Here is a 17430-nt window from a genome sequence, read left to right as displayed (position 1 = left end):
TTTGTTCGTTGTTTAATAAAAGTTCATGTTCATCAGTGGCCTACTGATTTTCGTTTTCCTATTTTTTTCTTTCCAGGTTGTTTCATGGTAAAGTTTCTGTTAACAGGATACAGTGATCACTTCGTTATTATTGCATATGTCCTTTTCACTAGGGGTGCTCTCTGGTCGGGCCAGATGACGTATCTCTAGTAAATGGTCCGGGTGAAAAAGGTGCATCAATCAGTGGGGAGTAGATAGGCATGACAGATTACAACGGGGGAGAACGGGCCGCATTACGTACCCTTTCACTACTTGCAAAGATTTTCCTACGTTTATTTGCAAACAGGGAATACCTCCAAAAAGAACTAATTCCCAAACAGTCAATGTTCGGACAATCAATCAATCAATGAGGAATGAAATAGGTACGACGTGTTAAAGGCTTGCGTTACCTACCCTTCACTATCTGCAAAGGGAGATAGAATATTCCTATTCTTCCTCGTTTGCAGGTAGAGAAGATCGTTAAGAGAATTAACTTCGAACAATTCAATGCTCGATTGAAACAATCAACAAGGGGTACTGTGAACACAAATGAACGCCGCTTATATACATACGCATTGCTATTTTCAACAGGTTGTTCCTAATGTTTCTATTTTAGCGAGGTCAAAAGAGATCCCATTAGTGGCCTACTGATTTTGCTCGATTCCTTTTGTTTTTTTACACGATTTTTCGCTATCTGCAAAGACTAAACAGAGTATTGCGACTCTGTGCTTGTTTGTAAATAGAGAATGAACCAAAGAGAACAATCAATCAAATGGAGAGAGAAGCAGGCACGACGGATTACAAAGGGGGAAAGGGCTGCGTTAACTACCCTTCACTATCTGCAAAGAGAGAGTACTCCTAATAGAAATGAGGGGTGGGGGGCAGCAATCAAAGCAGATCAGTGTGCATAAACACGAAAAAAAAAATTCTTACCACGTACTTGACATTCGACAGCTTATGATATTTGCTATTAAAAAACCATTGAAATTCACTGAAAAAACCATAGGTTATAGACCATATATAGTTAGGAATTAGCATTTACAAAACCTTGAAAATTCACTGAAAAAACCATAGGTTATAGACCATATATAGTTAGGAATTAGCATTTAAAAAACCTTATTTTACTCACACAAAACCATTGAAATTCCATATATAGTTAGTTGCACTAACTATATATTGCGCACCCGCAATCCACTGCTGATGATGTCACATATTACATCATTCATGACATGGTCAGTGACATCACTGATGACATCACTGATGACATCTCAAATGACATCACTGATGACATCACTGATGACAACATCCAGTGACTATGTTTCTGTAAAGTTAAAATATGTCTTACATATTGAAGAATGAGTGGATGTATAAGTGTCTGGACGAAGGATTTAGTAGGTGCATGACTGAATGTATGAGTGAGTGATTAAATGTGTCTCACTGAGTGCATGGGTTAGTGACTAAACTGTCTTAATTTGTGCATCATTATGTCTGTTGTTCTGTAAACTGCTGCATGTGTTGATCAGTAGCTATATGAGTAACTATATGGGTTATTGATTGATTGCCCAAGTATTTGCATGGGAGACTGAGTGTGTGTGTGGCTGGATGGGAGGTGTGTGACTCTGTACAGATCAATGTGTACTTGTATCAATGATTGTATAAGAGAGTAAGTATGTGTTAGTATATGGTTGAAAACGTAAGGTGCTCTATGTTTAACTGTATAGAGTAGAAAATGGAAGTGTGATTGATTCTTTACAGGACTGACTAGGTGTGTGAGTAACTCCATGGATGAGTGGCAGAGTGTGAGTGTCTGTATAGGTGTATGAGTGCATATGATTGTGTTGTAAACATGAGTGATTGTATGTATGAATGATTGTATGGGTGAATGAGTGAATGTGTGTGTAGACGTAGGAATCAGTGAGTACGTATGTAGTAACTAGTATTGGTGTGTCAATGGTTTCAAAAATTATACTCTGTTTTTAACACTGGGTGAAACAGAGGTTATATTAAAATGTGAGGAGATGCATTGTATTGTCACATGAATGATATCATCAGTGATGTGATCATTGATGTCAAGTGAGATGTCATCAGTGATGTCATTTGAGATGTCATCAGTGATGTCATCAGTGATGTCACTGACCATGTCATGAATGATGTAATATGTGACATCATCAGCAGTGGATTGCGGGTGCGCAATATATAGTTAGTGCAACTAACTATATATGGAATTTCAATGGTTTTGTGTGAGTAAAATAAGGTTTTTTAAATGCTAATTCCTAACTATATATGGTCTATAACCTATGGTTTTTTCAGTGAATTTTCAAGGTTTTGTAAATGCTAATTCCTAACTATATATGGTCTATAACCTATGGTTTTTTCAGTGAATATATATATATATATATATATATATATATATATATATATATATATATATATATATATATATACCAATGGGAATGAGGCCACTAACAGTCTAGGGCTCAGAATAGGTCTCACCAAATCATTACAATGTTCAACCCGTGGTAGCTTGGCTGCAAGCAGGTAACTCAACTTGAGAGACAGGTATGTCAAGCATTTAAAAACACCAATTCTGTATATAATTAGGACACAACACACAATACAAATCTAGCACCAATTCATAAAAATAGGTAATATTTTTATCTTTAAAAATACACCAACATGAAAACAATCCAATGTTGGGAACCGGAGGTATACATTTTTAAAGAGTTAGCACTACATGACACCTATAGCTCCCATTGGAACATCTGGTTACGCTAGACCGAAACAAAGTCAAAGTTTGCCACTGAGGAAGAGAGCTGTGGCTCTTGAAACGCGTATGGCAGTTTTTTCATGTGAGAGCATTCCTGTCCAAACCTGCTGGCAAGTTGAAGAATAAAGGATTATTTTACCTTGTGTGGCTGCTCCTCGAAATTGGGTTCCTGCATAGCTTTGGATGTTTTAACTGCCGTCCCGGTCGTGAGGGGGAGCCCGCTGCTGATGCAGAGCCAGTGTTGCCATTCACATGGAGGCAACAGAGGACACAAGCGTTCTGGAGCATTGCAGGGATGCCCCAGCAACAACCCATCTTCAACTGAGAAGCAGGGCAGGCGGACGACAGCGGTGTGTCTTCCGACCCACTTGGGATTTATTCAGCATTATTATCTTTGGCTGCCTGATCGAAATTAAAAGACTACAGATCCCAGAATTATGCCGCCGTGGCTCAACACGCCCAGCAGACGGGGACTTGTTAATTAGCAGCATGCCGAAGAGACAAATGCACTTTGCCACTGAGGAAGAGAGCTGTGGCTCTTGAAACGCGTATGGCAGTTTTTTCATGTGAGAGCATTCCTGTCCAAACCTGCTGGCAAGTTGAAGAATAAAGGATTATTTTACCTTGTGTGGCTGCTCCTCGAAATTGGGTTCCTGCATAGCTTTGGATATATATATATATATATATATATATATATATATATATATATATATATATATATATATATATATATATATATATATATATATATATATATATATATTACCTACTGGCGGTCGCCAGTAGGTATATATAGTTAGGATTTTTTCTCTATGGGATTTTTGAAAATTCTATGTCTAATAACTTTGGCGTTTGTGGACGGAATTGGCTGAAATTTTCAGGAAAATGGCACATTTTGTTTCTGAGCAGCCCCTGAAAATTTTGGGGGGGTTCGTCAAGGGGGGGCCGAGAAAAAAGGGGGGTCCCAAAACGCGTTTTTCCCATGTTAATTTCCATAGGGCGGTTGGCCTCACTTTTAGCCCGAACGGCTGAATGGATTTGCACGAAACTTGGCAAAATTGTAGGGACTGGTAGCCCGATGTGCCTTTTGTAGGTCTCAATATATGTGCTCCAGTGGATTTTGAGAAATTAACGTTTAAAAAAAGATATATATCTGTAAGCGCGCTCTGGGCAGCGCTCCAGGACGCGTACTTTTCGCGCAACGGAGCTTTGTGAAGCGAAGCTGATTGGTTCTCTGGCGTCTGTCAACATTCCAAAAAGTCCGTAGCGGCCGCCATCTTGTCTCTCGGTAGGATCGAGAGACAAGAGGAGGCCAAAACAAAGGGGCAAATAACCATAAGGGGGCATAGTAGATCCTCCCTGACCCCCTAGGTTTAATGTGGAGGCTTTAAAACGGCCCCGCGGGGCAAAAAAAAAAAAAATTTTTTTTTTGTTTTTTTGCGTGGGTAGCGCCCGGTCCGGGAACCGGGAAGCTTTCTGGGCAGCGTACTGCAATGAAAAATGAATGATAGACTTTTCAAATACTGTTGTTAATTGATTGTTGGTTTTGTTGATTATTTTTTATTTTTTTTTATTTTTTAAGGATTGTTTATTGTGTTTAATAATTTATTAAACTTTCTAACGCGGCACGTCATATGACGCATTACGCGACAACGCAGGTCCAGAATATAGTCAAAATGTCTCCACCAACCAGCGGACGGCACACAACCCCTTTCAGCAGGCTAAATAGTTCTGTTAAATGACAACAGAAGGGACAGGCAACAAGAACCATCAGTCAAAGAGGGGAGGGCAAGTTCTTCTCTACCGGGTCACGTTGGAGCGCTACCGGAACTGATCGAATTGGTAGTCTACAGTGTTTCTGGATGTTTCAGACTGAAGCTGGCGTTAGCATGAGAGCACCACCATTTCGTAGCTCCGTCGTGGCCATTCCACGAGCAATCATGCTAGGCGCTCCCCACCAGAAGCCTGCGGGAGTCGGGGGCCCCCAAGACTTTTGTAGAATCTTCAAGGATGAGGGGACGCTTTCGAGAATGGAGCCCAAGCTCTAGCAGACAAGCGTCCGAGTTCCAAGGTGTCGCAGGCCCATTTTAGTGGACCACGCCCAAATCTGAAGAGATGGCCGCCATTTTGAGAGTCCTGTGGCAGCCGCCTATCGCTGCACCGCAAGAGCGGGAGCAACTCAAGTACATGGTGAGCGAGACGCTGTAGTCGAAAGAGCGGGCGGTAAACAGCTGAATAGCGGAAGAGGCACAGTGTAGCAAAAGCGGGCTGAATGGCAAATGAAACGGAAAAGGGGTGCCCCACTACAGCGTGTCTTTAGGTGAAACGGATTGTGGGACAAGGTGAAGAATGGAAGAGTCACCAAAAGGAAAAAAGTTCCGCTTGACCCCGGGAGCCGGCCACCTATGTCGGGGGCGATCTCAGGCCACACCAGGGCAACACGACTTGGGGAGGGGGCCGGAGCCAAGCGCCCCCTCCGAGTCCGCGACATGACACCGTCCCTCGGGGGCCTCCGTCAAGCGGTTCAGGGTGGCACCGCATCACAACAGCCCCCACTTACTTTAAGAATAGTGAAGATGAAGCAATTGCAAATAGGCTTCAGACAATGTTACAAGCACTCCTCAAAACTTTGAACTTTCAGAGTGCATGAGTTGGGACAGCGAGGGGTGATTTGGTTTCTCGGACTGTTTTTCTGGTCTCTCACCACTGGCATACTTTAACGTTTTCTTGTTTCTAGGACATTAATAGGTTTTATCATTACGTTATGTTATCGTTTCTTTGTTTGTTGTTTAATAAAAGTTCATGTTCATCAGTGGCCTACTGATTTTCGTTTTCCTATTTTTTTCTTTCCAGGTTGTTTCATGGTAAAGTTTCTGTTAACAGGATACAGTGATCACTTCGTTATTATTGCATATGTCCTTTTCACTAGGGGTGCTCTCTGGTCGGGCCAGATGACGTATCTCTAGTAAATGGTCCGGGTGAAAAAGGTGCATCAATCAGTGGGGAGTAGATAGGCATGACAGATTACAACGGGGGAGAAAGGTCCGCATTACGTACCCTTTCACTACTTGCAAAGATTTTCCTACGTTTATTTGCAAACAGGGAATACCTCCAAAAAGAACTAATTCCCAAACAGTCAATGTTCGGACAATCAATCAATCAATGAGGAATGAAATAGGTACGACGTGTTAAAGGCTTGCGTTACCTACCCTTCACTATCTGCAAAGGGAGAGAGAATATTCCTATTCTTCCTCGTTTGCAGGTAGAGAAGATCCTTAAGAGAATTAACTTCGAACAATTCAATGCTCGATTGAAACAATCAACAAGGGGTACTGTGAACACAAATGAACGCCGCTTATGTACATACGCATTGCTATTTTCAACAGGTTGTTCCTAATGTTTCTATTTTAGCGAGGTCAAAAAGAGATCCCATTAGTGGCCTACTGATTTTGCTCGATTCCTTTTGTTTTTTTACACGATTTTTCGCTATCTGCAAAGACTAAACAGAGTATTGCGACTCTGTGCTTGTTTGTAAATAGAGAATGAACCAAAGAGAACAATCAATCAAATGGAGAGAGAAGCAGGCACGACGTATTACAAAGGGGGCAAAGGGCTGCGTTAACTACCCTTCACTATCTGCAAAGAGAGAGTACTCCTAATAGAAATGAGGGGTGGGGGGCAGTATTCAAAGCAGATCAGTGTGCATAAACACGAAAATGTTTTTACTTACCACGTACTTGACATTCGACAGCTTATGATATTTGCTATTAAAAAACCATTGAAATTCACTGAAAAAACCATAGGTTATAGACCATATATAGTTAGGAATTAGCATTTACAAAACCTTGAAAATTCACTGAAAAAACCATAGGTTATAGACCATATATAGTTAGGAATTAGCATTTAAAAAACCTTATTTTACTCACACAAAACCATTGAAATTCCATATATAGTTAGTTGCACTAACTATATATCGCGCACCCGCAATCCACTGCTGATCATGTCACATATTACATCATTCATGACATGGTCAGTGACATCACTGATGACATCTCAAATGACATCAATGACCACATCACTGATGATATCATTCATGTGACAATACAATGCATCTCCTCACGTTTTAATATAACCTCTGTTTCACCCAGTGTTAAATACAGAGTATAATTTTTGAAACCATTGACACACCAATACTAGTTACTACATACGTACTCACTGATTCCTACGTCTACACACACATTCACTCATTCACCCATACAATCATTCATACATACAATCACTCATCTTTACAACACTATCATATGCACTCATACACCTATACAGACACTTACACTCTGCCACTCATCCATGGAGTTACTCACACACCTAGTCAGTCCTGTAAAGAATCAATCACACTTCCATTTTCTTGTCTATACAGTTAAACATAGAGCACCTTACATTTTCAAACATACACTAACACATACTTACTTTCTTATACAATCATTGATACAAGTACACATTGATCGGCACAGAGTCACACACCTCCCAGCCAGCCACACACACACTCAGTCTCCTATACAAATACTTGGACAATCAATCAATAACCCATATAGTTAATCATATAGCTACTGATCAACACATGCAGCAGTTTACAGAACAACAGACATAATGATGCACAAATTAAGACAGTTTAGTCACTAACCCATGCACTCAGTGAGACACATTTAATCACTCACTCATACATTCAGTCATGCACCTACTAAATCCTTCGTCCAGACACTTATACATCTACTCATTCTTCAATATGTAAAACATATTTAAACTTTACAGAAACACACAGTCACTGGATGATGTCATCAGTGATCTCATCAGTGATGTCATTTGAGATGTCATCAGTGATGTCATCAGTGATGTCATTTGAGATGTCATCAGTGATGTCATCAGTGATGTCACTGACCATGTCATGAATGATGTAATATGTGACATGATCAGCAGTGGATTGCGGGTGCGCGATATATAGTTAGTGCAACTAACTATATATGGAATTTCAATGGTTTTGTGTGAGTAAAATAAGGTTTTTTAAATGCTAATTCCTAACTATATATGGTCTATAACCTATGGTTTTTTCAGTGAATATATATATATATATATATATATATATATATATATATATATATATATATACCAATGGGACTGAGGCCACTAACAGTCTAGGGCTCAGAATAGGTCTCACCAAATCATTACAATGTTCAACCCGTGGTAGCTTGGCTGCAAGCAGGTAACTCAACTTGAGAGACAGGTATGTCAAGCATTTAAAAACACCAATTCTGTATATAATTAGGACACAACACACAATACAAATCTAGCACCAATTCATAAAAATAGGTAATATTTTTATCTTTAAAAATACACCAACATGAAAACAATCCAATGTTGGGAACCGGAGGTATACATTTTTAAAGAGTTAGCACTACATGACACCTATAGCTCCCATTGGAACATCTGGTTACGCTAGACCGAAACAAAGTCAAAGTTTCAGGCTGACCGCAATGGAGCCCAGCGTGTCGACCCCTCATGGTAGACCTTGGTCAAAGTTTTTACCTTCTGACTTAGAAAGTTTTTTTGAGATTTTTCTCACGGGGTCCCCTGAAGCTCTCTACCAGTCTGGATTTGGTGAGGATTTGCTGGCTTTGACCAGCTCCCAGTGAAGCTCTGTGAGTAGGACCTCTGGACCTTTTCAGTGGGATGAACCAGAAATCCAGGTCGGCTCACGTTTGAAGGTGGGCGGCTTGACTCTTGCTGTTGGTCCCAGTCATCTCTTCTACCTTCGGACTTAGAAACTTCTACGGATCGTTTTCTTGTGGGGTCCCTAGATGGTCTTCACCAGGCCGTATTCAGTGGTGGTTCACTGACTTGGGTTTTGACCAGTTCCCGGTCAAACTCTAGAAGTTGGACCTCCGGAGCTTTTCAGTGGGATGAACCTGGGGGGGATGCTGGATTGTGGTTGAACGACGCCGGCTTAGCTGGCCAGGTTGAGTCGTCCACTTATGGAGCTTTTTTTCAAAGTTGCTCCAAACTTCTGGAACTTCAGCCTGGAGTTCCTTTGATGGTCCCAACATGTCTAAAGCTTACTCCAAGGGTCTGGAAGCTCCGTGATGCCCCTTGAAAGTTTTGGACTTCATTTCCCACAATTCACTTGGACAAAACCTTTCCGAATCCACTGGAGTCACTCCAGGCTGGGGATTCATGGTGGTGATGGTCCAGGTGAGCTATGTTGCCCTGTAGCATGCAGGGAGCCCAATCTTTAGTCCTCTTAAAGCAAGTTAGGCCCACATGGATGTAGTTATGGATTGTGCAGCAAGTACAGTCAGTCAGAGTGCAGGGCCTGGTTGGTGCACATCAAACATCTCAGCATGGGCCCTTATTCTTCCTCTTGTTTCAAGCAACAAATATAAGGGGCTCTGCCCCTCTCAGATATTTATGCAGTGTTCTCTGGGTCACGCAGAAGGGCACTCCTGCCCAATGAGGTGCAAAGCAACACCCCAGAGCATGACCATTTCCTCCAGAGTGAGGTACTATGGTCTCCCAGAAAGCACTATTTCTCCAAAATTCATTATGGCTGAAGTCTCAGTAGAGAGGCAAGAATGGGCTAAACCAACTTCCAGGATGGTTCATCTCCATTGTCTCCCTCCACCTGGCATCTGCACTTTCCTTCCTTAAGCATGGTATCTGGCAGGGTCAGATGGTGTGGGCATGGATAGACCTGGCTTTCTCTGTCTTTCCCCCTGCACCTTTGAAGCTCATTGTTTACTACCCATCCCCCTTGCTCGGGCGTTCCTATGCAGCAGAACCCTATCCTCCCAGAATGGCTCTTCACCCGTGGTGCCACTTATCACTTCATAAAAGCAGCCTGACTAATCCACTTAACTCTGACCAATCAGAGCAAAATACTCGAAGGCTGAATTTTGGCTTACAGACAAGAAAGTCTTATAACTTCTTTTTTGTATAATACTTTTTAGGATTAATTCAACAACAGGATGTTGTTCAGTTTATCAGTACCATTGTCCTGAGTCTTTGAATTATATTTTTGTCTGCAAAGTCTAGCGTTAGTTATTAATTAATAACTGAATGCCGTGTTAACCTATGTGGTTGTGGATCTGCAATTGGAAATTGAACTGTGCAATTTCTCCAACACCAGGGCTTATAAAGCCTCTTTTATAATACACCTGTCTATATCTAAAGTACACCCCACCCCTGGAACACTGAAGGGAGACTTTAGGGGTTCTGAATATATACAAATAGTGCAGATCGTCATTCCACAGTGATTTTGTGAAAAACTTTACTACAATGAGTGAGGTGAAATGTGCATTTTTACTATCTCCAGGGCATATAAAACCTCTTTAGGTACCTGAAGGCTCACCCCTGGGACACCTAGGGGAGACCCTGAGAGTAACTGATATAATATTGTAGCTTATTCATTTTTAAGTGTTTTGGCACAATTTACATTTTAAAAGTAGTCCTGCAACACAGGGCTGCTTCTAAACTGCCCTAAGCAGTGCACACATGCAAGTGCAGAAAGGGCTGATGTTTTCAAAACTGCCATATCCCCCTATTATATACTAGGGACTTGAAGGTAGTTTTAATCCCCCTGCCCTATTATGTACCAGGGCCTTATAAAGGAGGTAATGTGAATCATAAAGGTACCCTACCCCATAGTGTACCCTAGTGTATGTAGGTATTTTCACTCTATTCTAAGTGTTTTTTCAGGATAGCACTGGCCCTGAGCCTGGTTAGGCAGAGCCCAGGGACAGTCAGAGTCAATTATCGCAAGTACCTGTCATCAAAAAATGGGGGTGCCCAGGGAACAGAATTTCTTTGTAACAGCGACCCATTAGAAATTGCAGCAATCACAGGGATGCGGTAAACAGCCTTTAGATTGTATGCATTACATTGCATGCTGTTACAACGCCGTTATTACAACGACCGCGTTGTTACAATGCGAACCATTCCAGCGCAAGTCGTTACAATGACTTGCTGTAGGGGGCAGAAGGTGTTGGATTTACAATCCAACACCTACCCTGCTGTAGCACAAACTGGAGTAGGAATAGTAAATTATACTATTCCTAAGTCCAGTGCACCCCCAACAACAAGTTGTTGAAATGACTTGCGATGTAATGGTTTGCGTTGTAACAACGCGGTCGTTGAAACAACTGCGTTCTAATAGCATGCGATGTAAAGCATGCGTAGTAAACATATGTATTCCAGGGATACAGCCTGCTCAGGTCAGCAGACCAGTGTCTCTATGATCCTTACAGGAAAGTTGGATGCATTTAAAAACAAAAAATCTAACTTTGCAGTTTGGCAGTGGTCCATGGGACCATTGCCAGCTCCTAAAAAACATTTAGATTTACATTCCAAAAGAGAAGGGAATGGGTTACTACCAGTTTTAAACTGGTGGCAAAGTATCACTGTTTTGCGACCAGAAATCGGTCGCAAAAAAACAGTAATACATACCATACCAATTTGGTATTTGGAAGGGACACCCTAAAGAGGCCCCTTCCAAATATCAAATCGCTAATGCACAATGCAATTCAATAACAAGTTACCATGTTTTGTACATTTAAAAAAACAATTTTCCAGTTGCAATCGGCCCGATTCTGCTAATCGGGCCATTTGCGACCAGAAATATGCTTTGTACGTCTGACCCTAAGTTTCTTTTATCATGAGTAATGACACTTAAAGCTTAATGTCTACAAACAGCCCCACTTTTGTGCCACTTCAAAAAATGCATATGCTAACACAAATAGGCACCTTTAGAAGAAGCAGAAGAGAAAGTGATAAGCTACAGTATCCAGTGTCTGTGAAGATAAATGTTAATTAAAGTGCAGTGGGACATGGGGGAGGCAGAGGATAAAGCATTCGGTTTCTTGACTGACAAGAGACTTAGAGTCAGATGTACTAAGCATTTTAATGGTCACAAACACCCTGATTTGGCATTTGCAAGAGGTAAAATTAGTTTTTGTACGTACTAATCCCGTTTTATCAATTCGGAATCTGGAAATGGTGTGTCCTAGGCATCACTTCCAAATACCACATCAGTATTTTATGTATCATTTTTTTACGACCGAAAATACAGTCACAATTTATTGAAAATGTATGGACACCTCAAAGGAAGTGGTAACACACATGCAAAATGAACCCCTTCCCCTGTGTGAATGTAAAAAACCCTGCCAACTGGTAAACAAACAGCAGCCGCTGAAGTAACCTCCTCTGGGGCCTCTGTCTGTAATTACTATTGCCTAGACTTTGGGCTGACAGACAGAGGACTGCAATCCCCTCCTCCCCCTCAGAACTTGAACTGAGTGCATTTCTCCTGCATTTCTCCAATCCTCTTTTTGGTGGCTTGTCAGTGCAGCTGTCGCCAGACAATATGTGATCAGCCTCAAAAAGGCTTTAAAAAGCACTACCAGGAAAGGGCTTTGGCCTCGCCCACATTTTGGTTGCCAGGAGTACAAGTTTTGAGCAGAAGATGTGTACTTCCACAAAAAAGTGCTTGACCTCCACACAGCTGTAATCATTTTATTTATTCATCCAGCTGCCCGCTCTTGAACTCTCAGTGGCAGACATGACATTGTAATGCTATTAAAGTGTCTTAGATAACTTAGATAATTTACAGTGTTTGTTTTTCTCTGGCTGCAACACAGATGGGTGGAGAGCAGTCATTAACTTTAGACTTCAGAGTGCAGTTTTGTACTTCACAGCCCAGGGATACACTAATCTACATGGAATTTTACATCTGTGAGGACGTTGCATCTGTTCTCAACCTTATGTGATCATCAGAAAAGAGTTTTCAAAGCCCTGCTGAGAGAGGGGCTCGCCATGTTGGTTCCCCTGACTGCAGGATTTGATTGGACTAAATGTGTCAGCTTCTACTAAAGAGAAAACTTTTATTTCACATTTTGGCTTATGGCAAAGTTTATACTTCATACACAAAACTGAGTTGGTTATAGTAGCAAGCCAATGATCATGGTATATAGGTTTGTTTTGTTTATTATAAGATGTTATCCTAAAGCTACTAGGCCATATTTATTGCGAAAAGCATATGTTAAAATCAATATGCATTTTGTGTTGGATGTCTATTACTCTATATTAAAGACTACTAATAGGTATTTTGTTGAACGGAATCTCACAGATTACTATAGTAGGCAATGGTTTTGGACGCTTAGTATGACAAACCGTGGATATAGAGTTTGCTCTGTGAGAATCTTCGTAATGCCATTTTTAAAGAGATAGTATTTTGCTATGTCAAATGTAATTTTGTATACATTTCGAATTTTGGGACTGTGTGTCTGATGGTTGCCTTCTGGAATAGCTTACAATCAAAACTGTAAGTCTGAGTTGGTTATGATAAAAAGCAACGTGGCTGTTTAGTGTACTGGAAACATTATGTCTGATGCAATAGATCTGGCCAGCCTATGAAACATTATGACAAAGGCGGTTGTTCTAGCTTATTAATTGTGAAAAACATATTCTAGAGCCAGTAGGCCTTTAACAGGTAGTTGTAACCACATTGTGTTAAAGGCTGTAAACAGGTATTTTGTTCCGTGCAATCTCACAGAATACCATGGTGGGTGGCCTTGACCACTCACTCTGAGAAACCCTTGGGATTTTCACTGTGGCGATCCTGGTGATGATTCATATTAGGCCCAGTTGAGAGGGGTTGAATATTTTTTTGCAAGCTGTATTTTTCTAATGTATTTGTAATTTTATACCTATATACATGATGGTTACCTGTATACCAATCTTAAGGGGAGAAGGCTTCATCAGTTCATTGGGAAACATCACAACAAATTTCATAGTTTGATCTTTTTATTATGAACAGTTATGACAAAGCAAACAGACCTGGCCTGTGTTTTGCTGAAAGCATGCATTAAAGACAAGACACTTTTATGGATGAATTGTTATTACACTGTGCTAATACGTGTAAGCTGGTTTCACAGATTACCACAGAAGGCAAGGGTTTGGTGTTGGAGGTCCACCTGAACAAACTGTGGGGATAGAAGATATGCACTAGAATAGTACATCTTAGGCTGCTTTAGGAGAGATAGTAGTTTGCTTTGTTAAGTTATTTTGTATACTATGGTATTTTAATGACCGTATTCCAGATGGCTGCCTTGTGGAAAGCTTATGCTCATTACAATGGGCTGGAGTTGATAATTGTGACAAGCCAATGATAAAGGCTATGTGCCTTGTAGTTATTTAAAAGTTATGCTAAAGGCAATAGGCCTGACATATTGATTGTAAAAAACATATGTTAAAGTCAGTAGGCATTTAACTGTGGAGTGTTAATATTCTGAAATAAAAGCCTACAGACAGTTTTTAGTTACATGGAATCTAATAGATTACCTTAGGTGGCGAGGGTTTTGGTGTTGGTTAACTCCACTGGCAAACTATGAGTACAAAAGATGTTGTTTTAGTTCTATGTAGCACAAACTCGACCCAAAGATATCAGGTGTCAGAGTGCTTTACATGAGCACCAGTTTCGTTACAGATGGACATATTAATTTTTTTGCTAGGCACAGGGAGATTAAGTGATTTGCCCAGAATCACAGGATGTTGAGTGTCCCTGCCAAGACTCGAACACAGTTCCCCAGCTTCGAGGTCGACCGCTCTAGCTGTAAGGCTACATCCTCTACCGTTTTCACTATGAGAACTCTGGTTAAGTCCTGCAAAGAGAAATAGTATTTTGCTTTGCCAATTTTAATTTTGTATACATTTGCAATTTAATGACTGTATGACTAATGGTATCCGCATGGGAAACCTTACGCTTTAGACATGAGTCCTCAGTTGCGTATTGTAACAAGCCAATTATAACAGATATAGGCCTGATTGGCCAGATATATAGTTCTGATGCCATAGGTATGATCTGTTTATTATTATACTTATGGTAAACACAGTAGGCTTGGTGTGTGAAAAGTACATGTTAAATTTGGTAGGTATTTCCGGGTGGATTGTTATTTTTCTTAATTAAAGCCTACATATATGTATTTTGTTACATGAAATATCACAAATTGCATTTGTAGGAAAGGATTTTATTATTGGCTACCGCCTCTGAAAAACTAGGTAGATAGATAGATAGATAGATAGAGGGCCTTTGTGTCAGATTTGTTCTGGCTCTGGTCTATCTGATTGTTATTTATAATCTGTTCCATCCATGACAGCGAACTTTGTATTTTAATGGTTCAGTCCGCATCAGTGATCGGCTCTGTTGCTCTCTGAATGGCAAGAATTTTTAATCATGTGTGTACTTCCACCTGAAAATGAATATGCTTCCGTGTTAGGGCTGCTGGTCAGTGTCATAGTTTTCAATGTTTTGCTTGTATAGTTCCCCTTTCACCTCTGCTTTAGCTCTTTTTAGTTTCATCTGTATGCTTCAGCTCTTTTTATTTTAATGTTTTTTAAGAGGGTACTGCAGTTCTCTAGACAATGTTAACAAGTCACTTGCCTGCCATTAATTTTCTCTGCAGTGCTCATCATCCCATGCCGCCACTTTCTCCAAACAAGGAGACCATCATGGATGGCTGTTGTCCATAGTGTATCATTGTTTTACCATTCCAAGATGGCCAACACATTGGTTCAAAAATGTGACAGACATACTTGAATTTTAAAATAACAATAGACTCTCTACATTACCTTTGCAATATGGACACACGCTGATCTAAACTTTAGAGTGGAAAGAATGATGAGCCAAAGCAGGTTGATGAACTAAAAGACTGTGTCAAGCAGTACCAGGAGTAGGAGTAAATGTAGAAGAGGTAGCAGTATCATAGAAGTGAAAAATAAGGTCTTGGTAAGGTCTATAAGGGTTAATCACAAAAAGGAGCACCAGGGGTTAAGTAGTCAGGTCGCCCCCCACTCAACAACAATATATCTCAACAAGATCTTACATACTAGGAACAGTGTATTATAGTTCAAAGGACCAAGGGTACATATTCTTCAAAAAGCTACCCTGTCAGGACAGTACAATCGTTGATTGCCTGTTGTCCCACTGTTCACAATTTCCACTGAACAACGTCATGTACCACAGTTCACAACAAGCTTTTGGAAGAGAAATAAATATACCACCACAGAAACCTTGTGCAAAAAATGTGTGAAAAAGTAGGTAAGCACCTCAAGTTAGTAACACCCAGGGGGCTGCTGGCATATATTTATCAGTATACCCACATTATCATCATCTTAAGGAGATGGCTGTGATGCTCGGGGAGAAGGCACCATTGTTGCCCTCAATTTCCTATATATTGATATGAAAGACGGAGAAGACTCCATTAAATTCCACTGAGAGAGGTGTAGAGGAAGGAATAGTGATGGACGCAGAGTGGTTCACTGTGAGACCTGACATCTTTTGGCATGGTTACCTCTGAGTTTTTGCTTTCTGACCTCCTGTTTTGGCTGTTTGCTAAACCTTGTTTTTGCTGGCATTAGGATTCTGTGCACTTTTTCACTGCTGACCAGTGTTAAAGGGCATGTGCTAGGTGTTTAAATTGTAATGGAGTATGTTTCTCCATGATTGCCATACATGATTTACTGATAAGTCCCTAGTATATGTGCCCAGGGCCTGTACATTAAAGGCTACTAGTGGGCCTGCAGCACTGATTGTGCTATCTACATGAGTAGCCACTTAAAGCATGTCTCAGGCCTGCCACTGCAGTGATTGGACAGGATGCATACCTCTGCTAACCAGAAACCTAATTTCTAACATTAACAGGCAGAGTTATAGAGGTGGAATGCAAGGAAGATTCAACTAAGAAGAGGGTGTAAGTACTGGAGGGTAAGTAACAGAAAATGATGTAAGGAATAAGCAGGCAAAGTCCTTTGAATCCAACGCTGTGAAGGCTTTGAGTAACTTGAAGAAGAGAACAAGGACTTTGGAAACCTGCACAGAGATACCTACATTTAAATTGTGGGGGTTTCTGCAGTGATTAACTTAGAGGCTCTTATGAGCATGATCACTCAGATATTGGTGCACTATTGGACCTGCAACAGGACTGTTGCCGAGATGTGATGAAGCCCCTTTAGACTCCCTCAAAAATCAAGGCAAAGCCAGAGACACTGGAGCCACTGTAATAGTTGAAATAGCTGTTCTAGGAAAGAGGATTTTACCGGCTGTGGTATAGAGGAAGGTGAAATGGGGGAACAAGACTAATTTGCCAGGTACATTTTAGCCAAGAAAAATAATCTGTTGGGCATTAGGCAGGAACTGTCGAACAGAGGAATTACTGTATCCTTGACTTACTGAGTGAGACCGAGAGCTAAGTAGAAGGGAAAGAGGTTATTGGTCTCCCAAGTGAACTTAGCAAGGTCCTTCTTTGAGCATTTTGGCCTAACTACAGAATGACGGCTCTCTGAGGGTGGTGAAGGAATTACCCTGGGGTGTGCCGGCAGGGGTAGGGGCAATCATTAAATCCTTGATGTTGTGGGCAATATGGTACTTTCTCTAAGAGAGTAGGAGATAGACATGATTTCTTGGTTTCTGTGTGAGCTCTTTCGTGACAGTTTTTACCATTTTCCCATTTATCTTTCTCCCATCATTTCCCCTCTCACACTGCATGCTAGAACTAACACATTCTAGAGGGTTGACTTATTTGTTGAATGCCTATATATGATTG

The sequence above is a fragment of the Lissotriton helveticus genome, chromosome 8 (genome assembly GCF_964261635.1).
Source record: "Lissotriton helveticus chromosome 8, aLisHel1.1, whole genome shotgun sequence".
Classification (NCBI taxonomy): domain Eukaryota; kingdom Metazoa; phylum Chordata; class Amphibia; order Caudata; family Salamandridae; genus Lissotriton; species Lissotriton helveticus.
Note: the sequence above shows the minus strand (reverse complement) of the source record.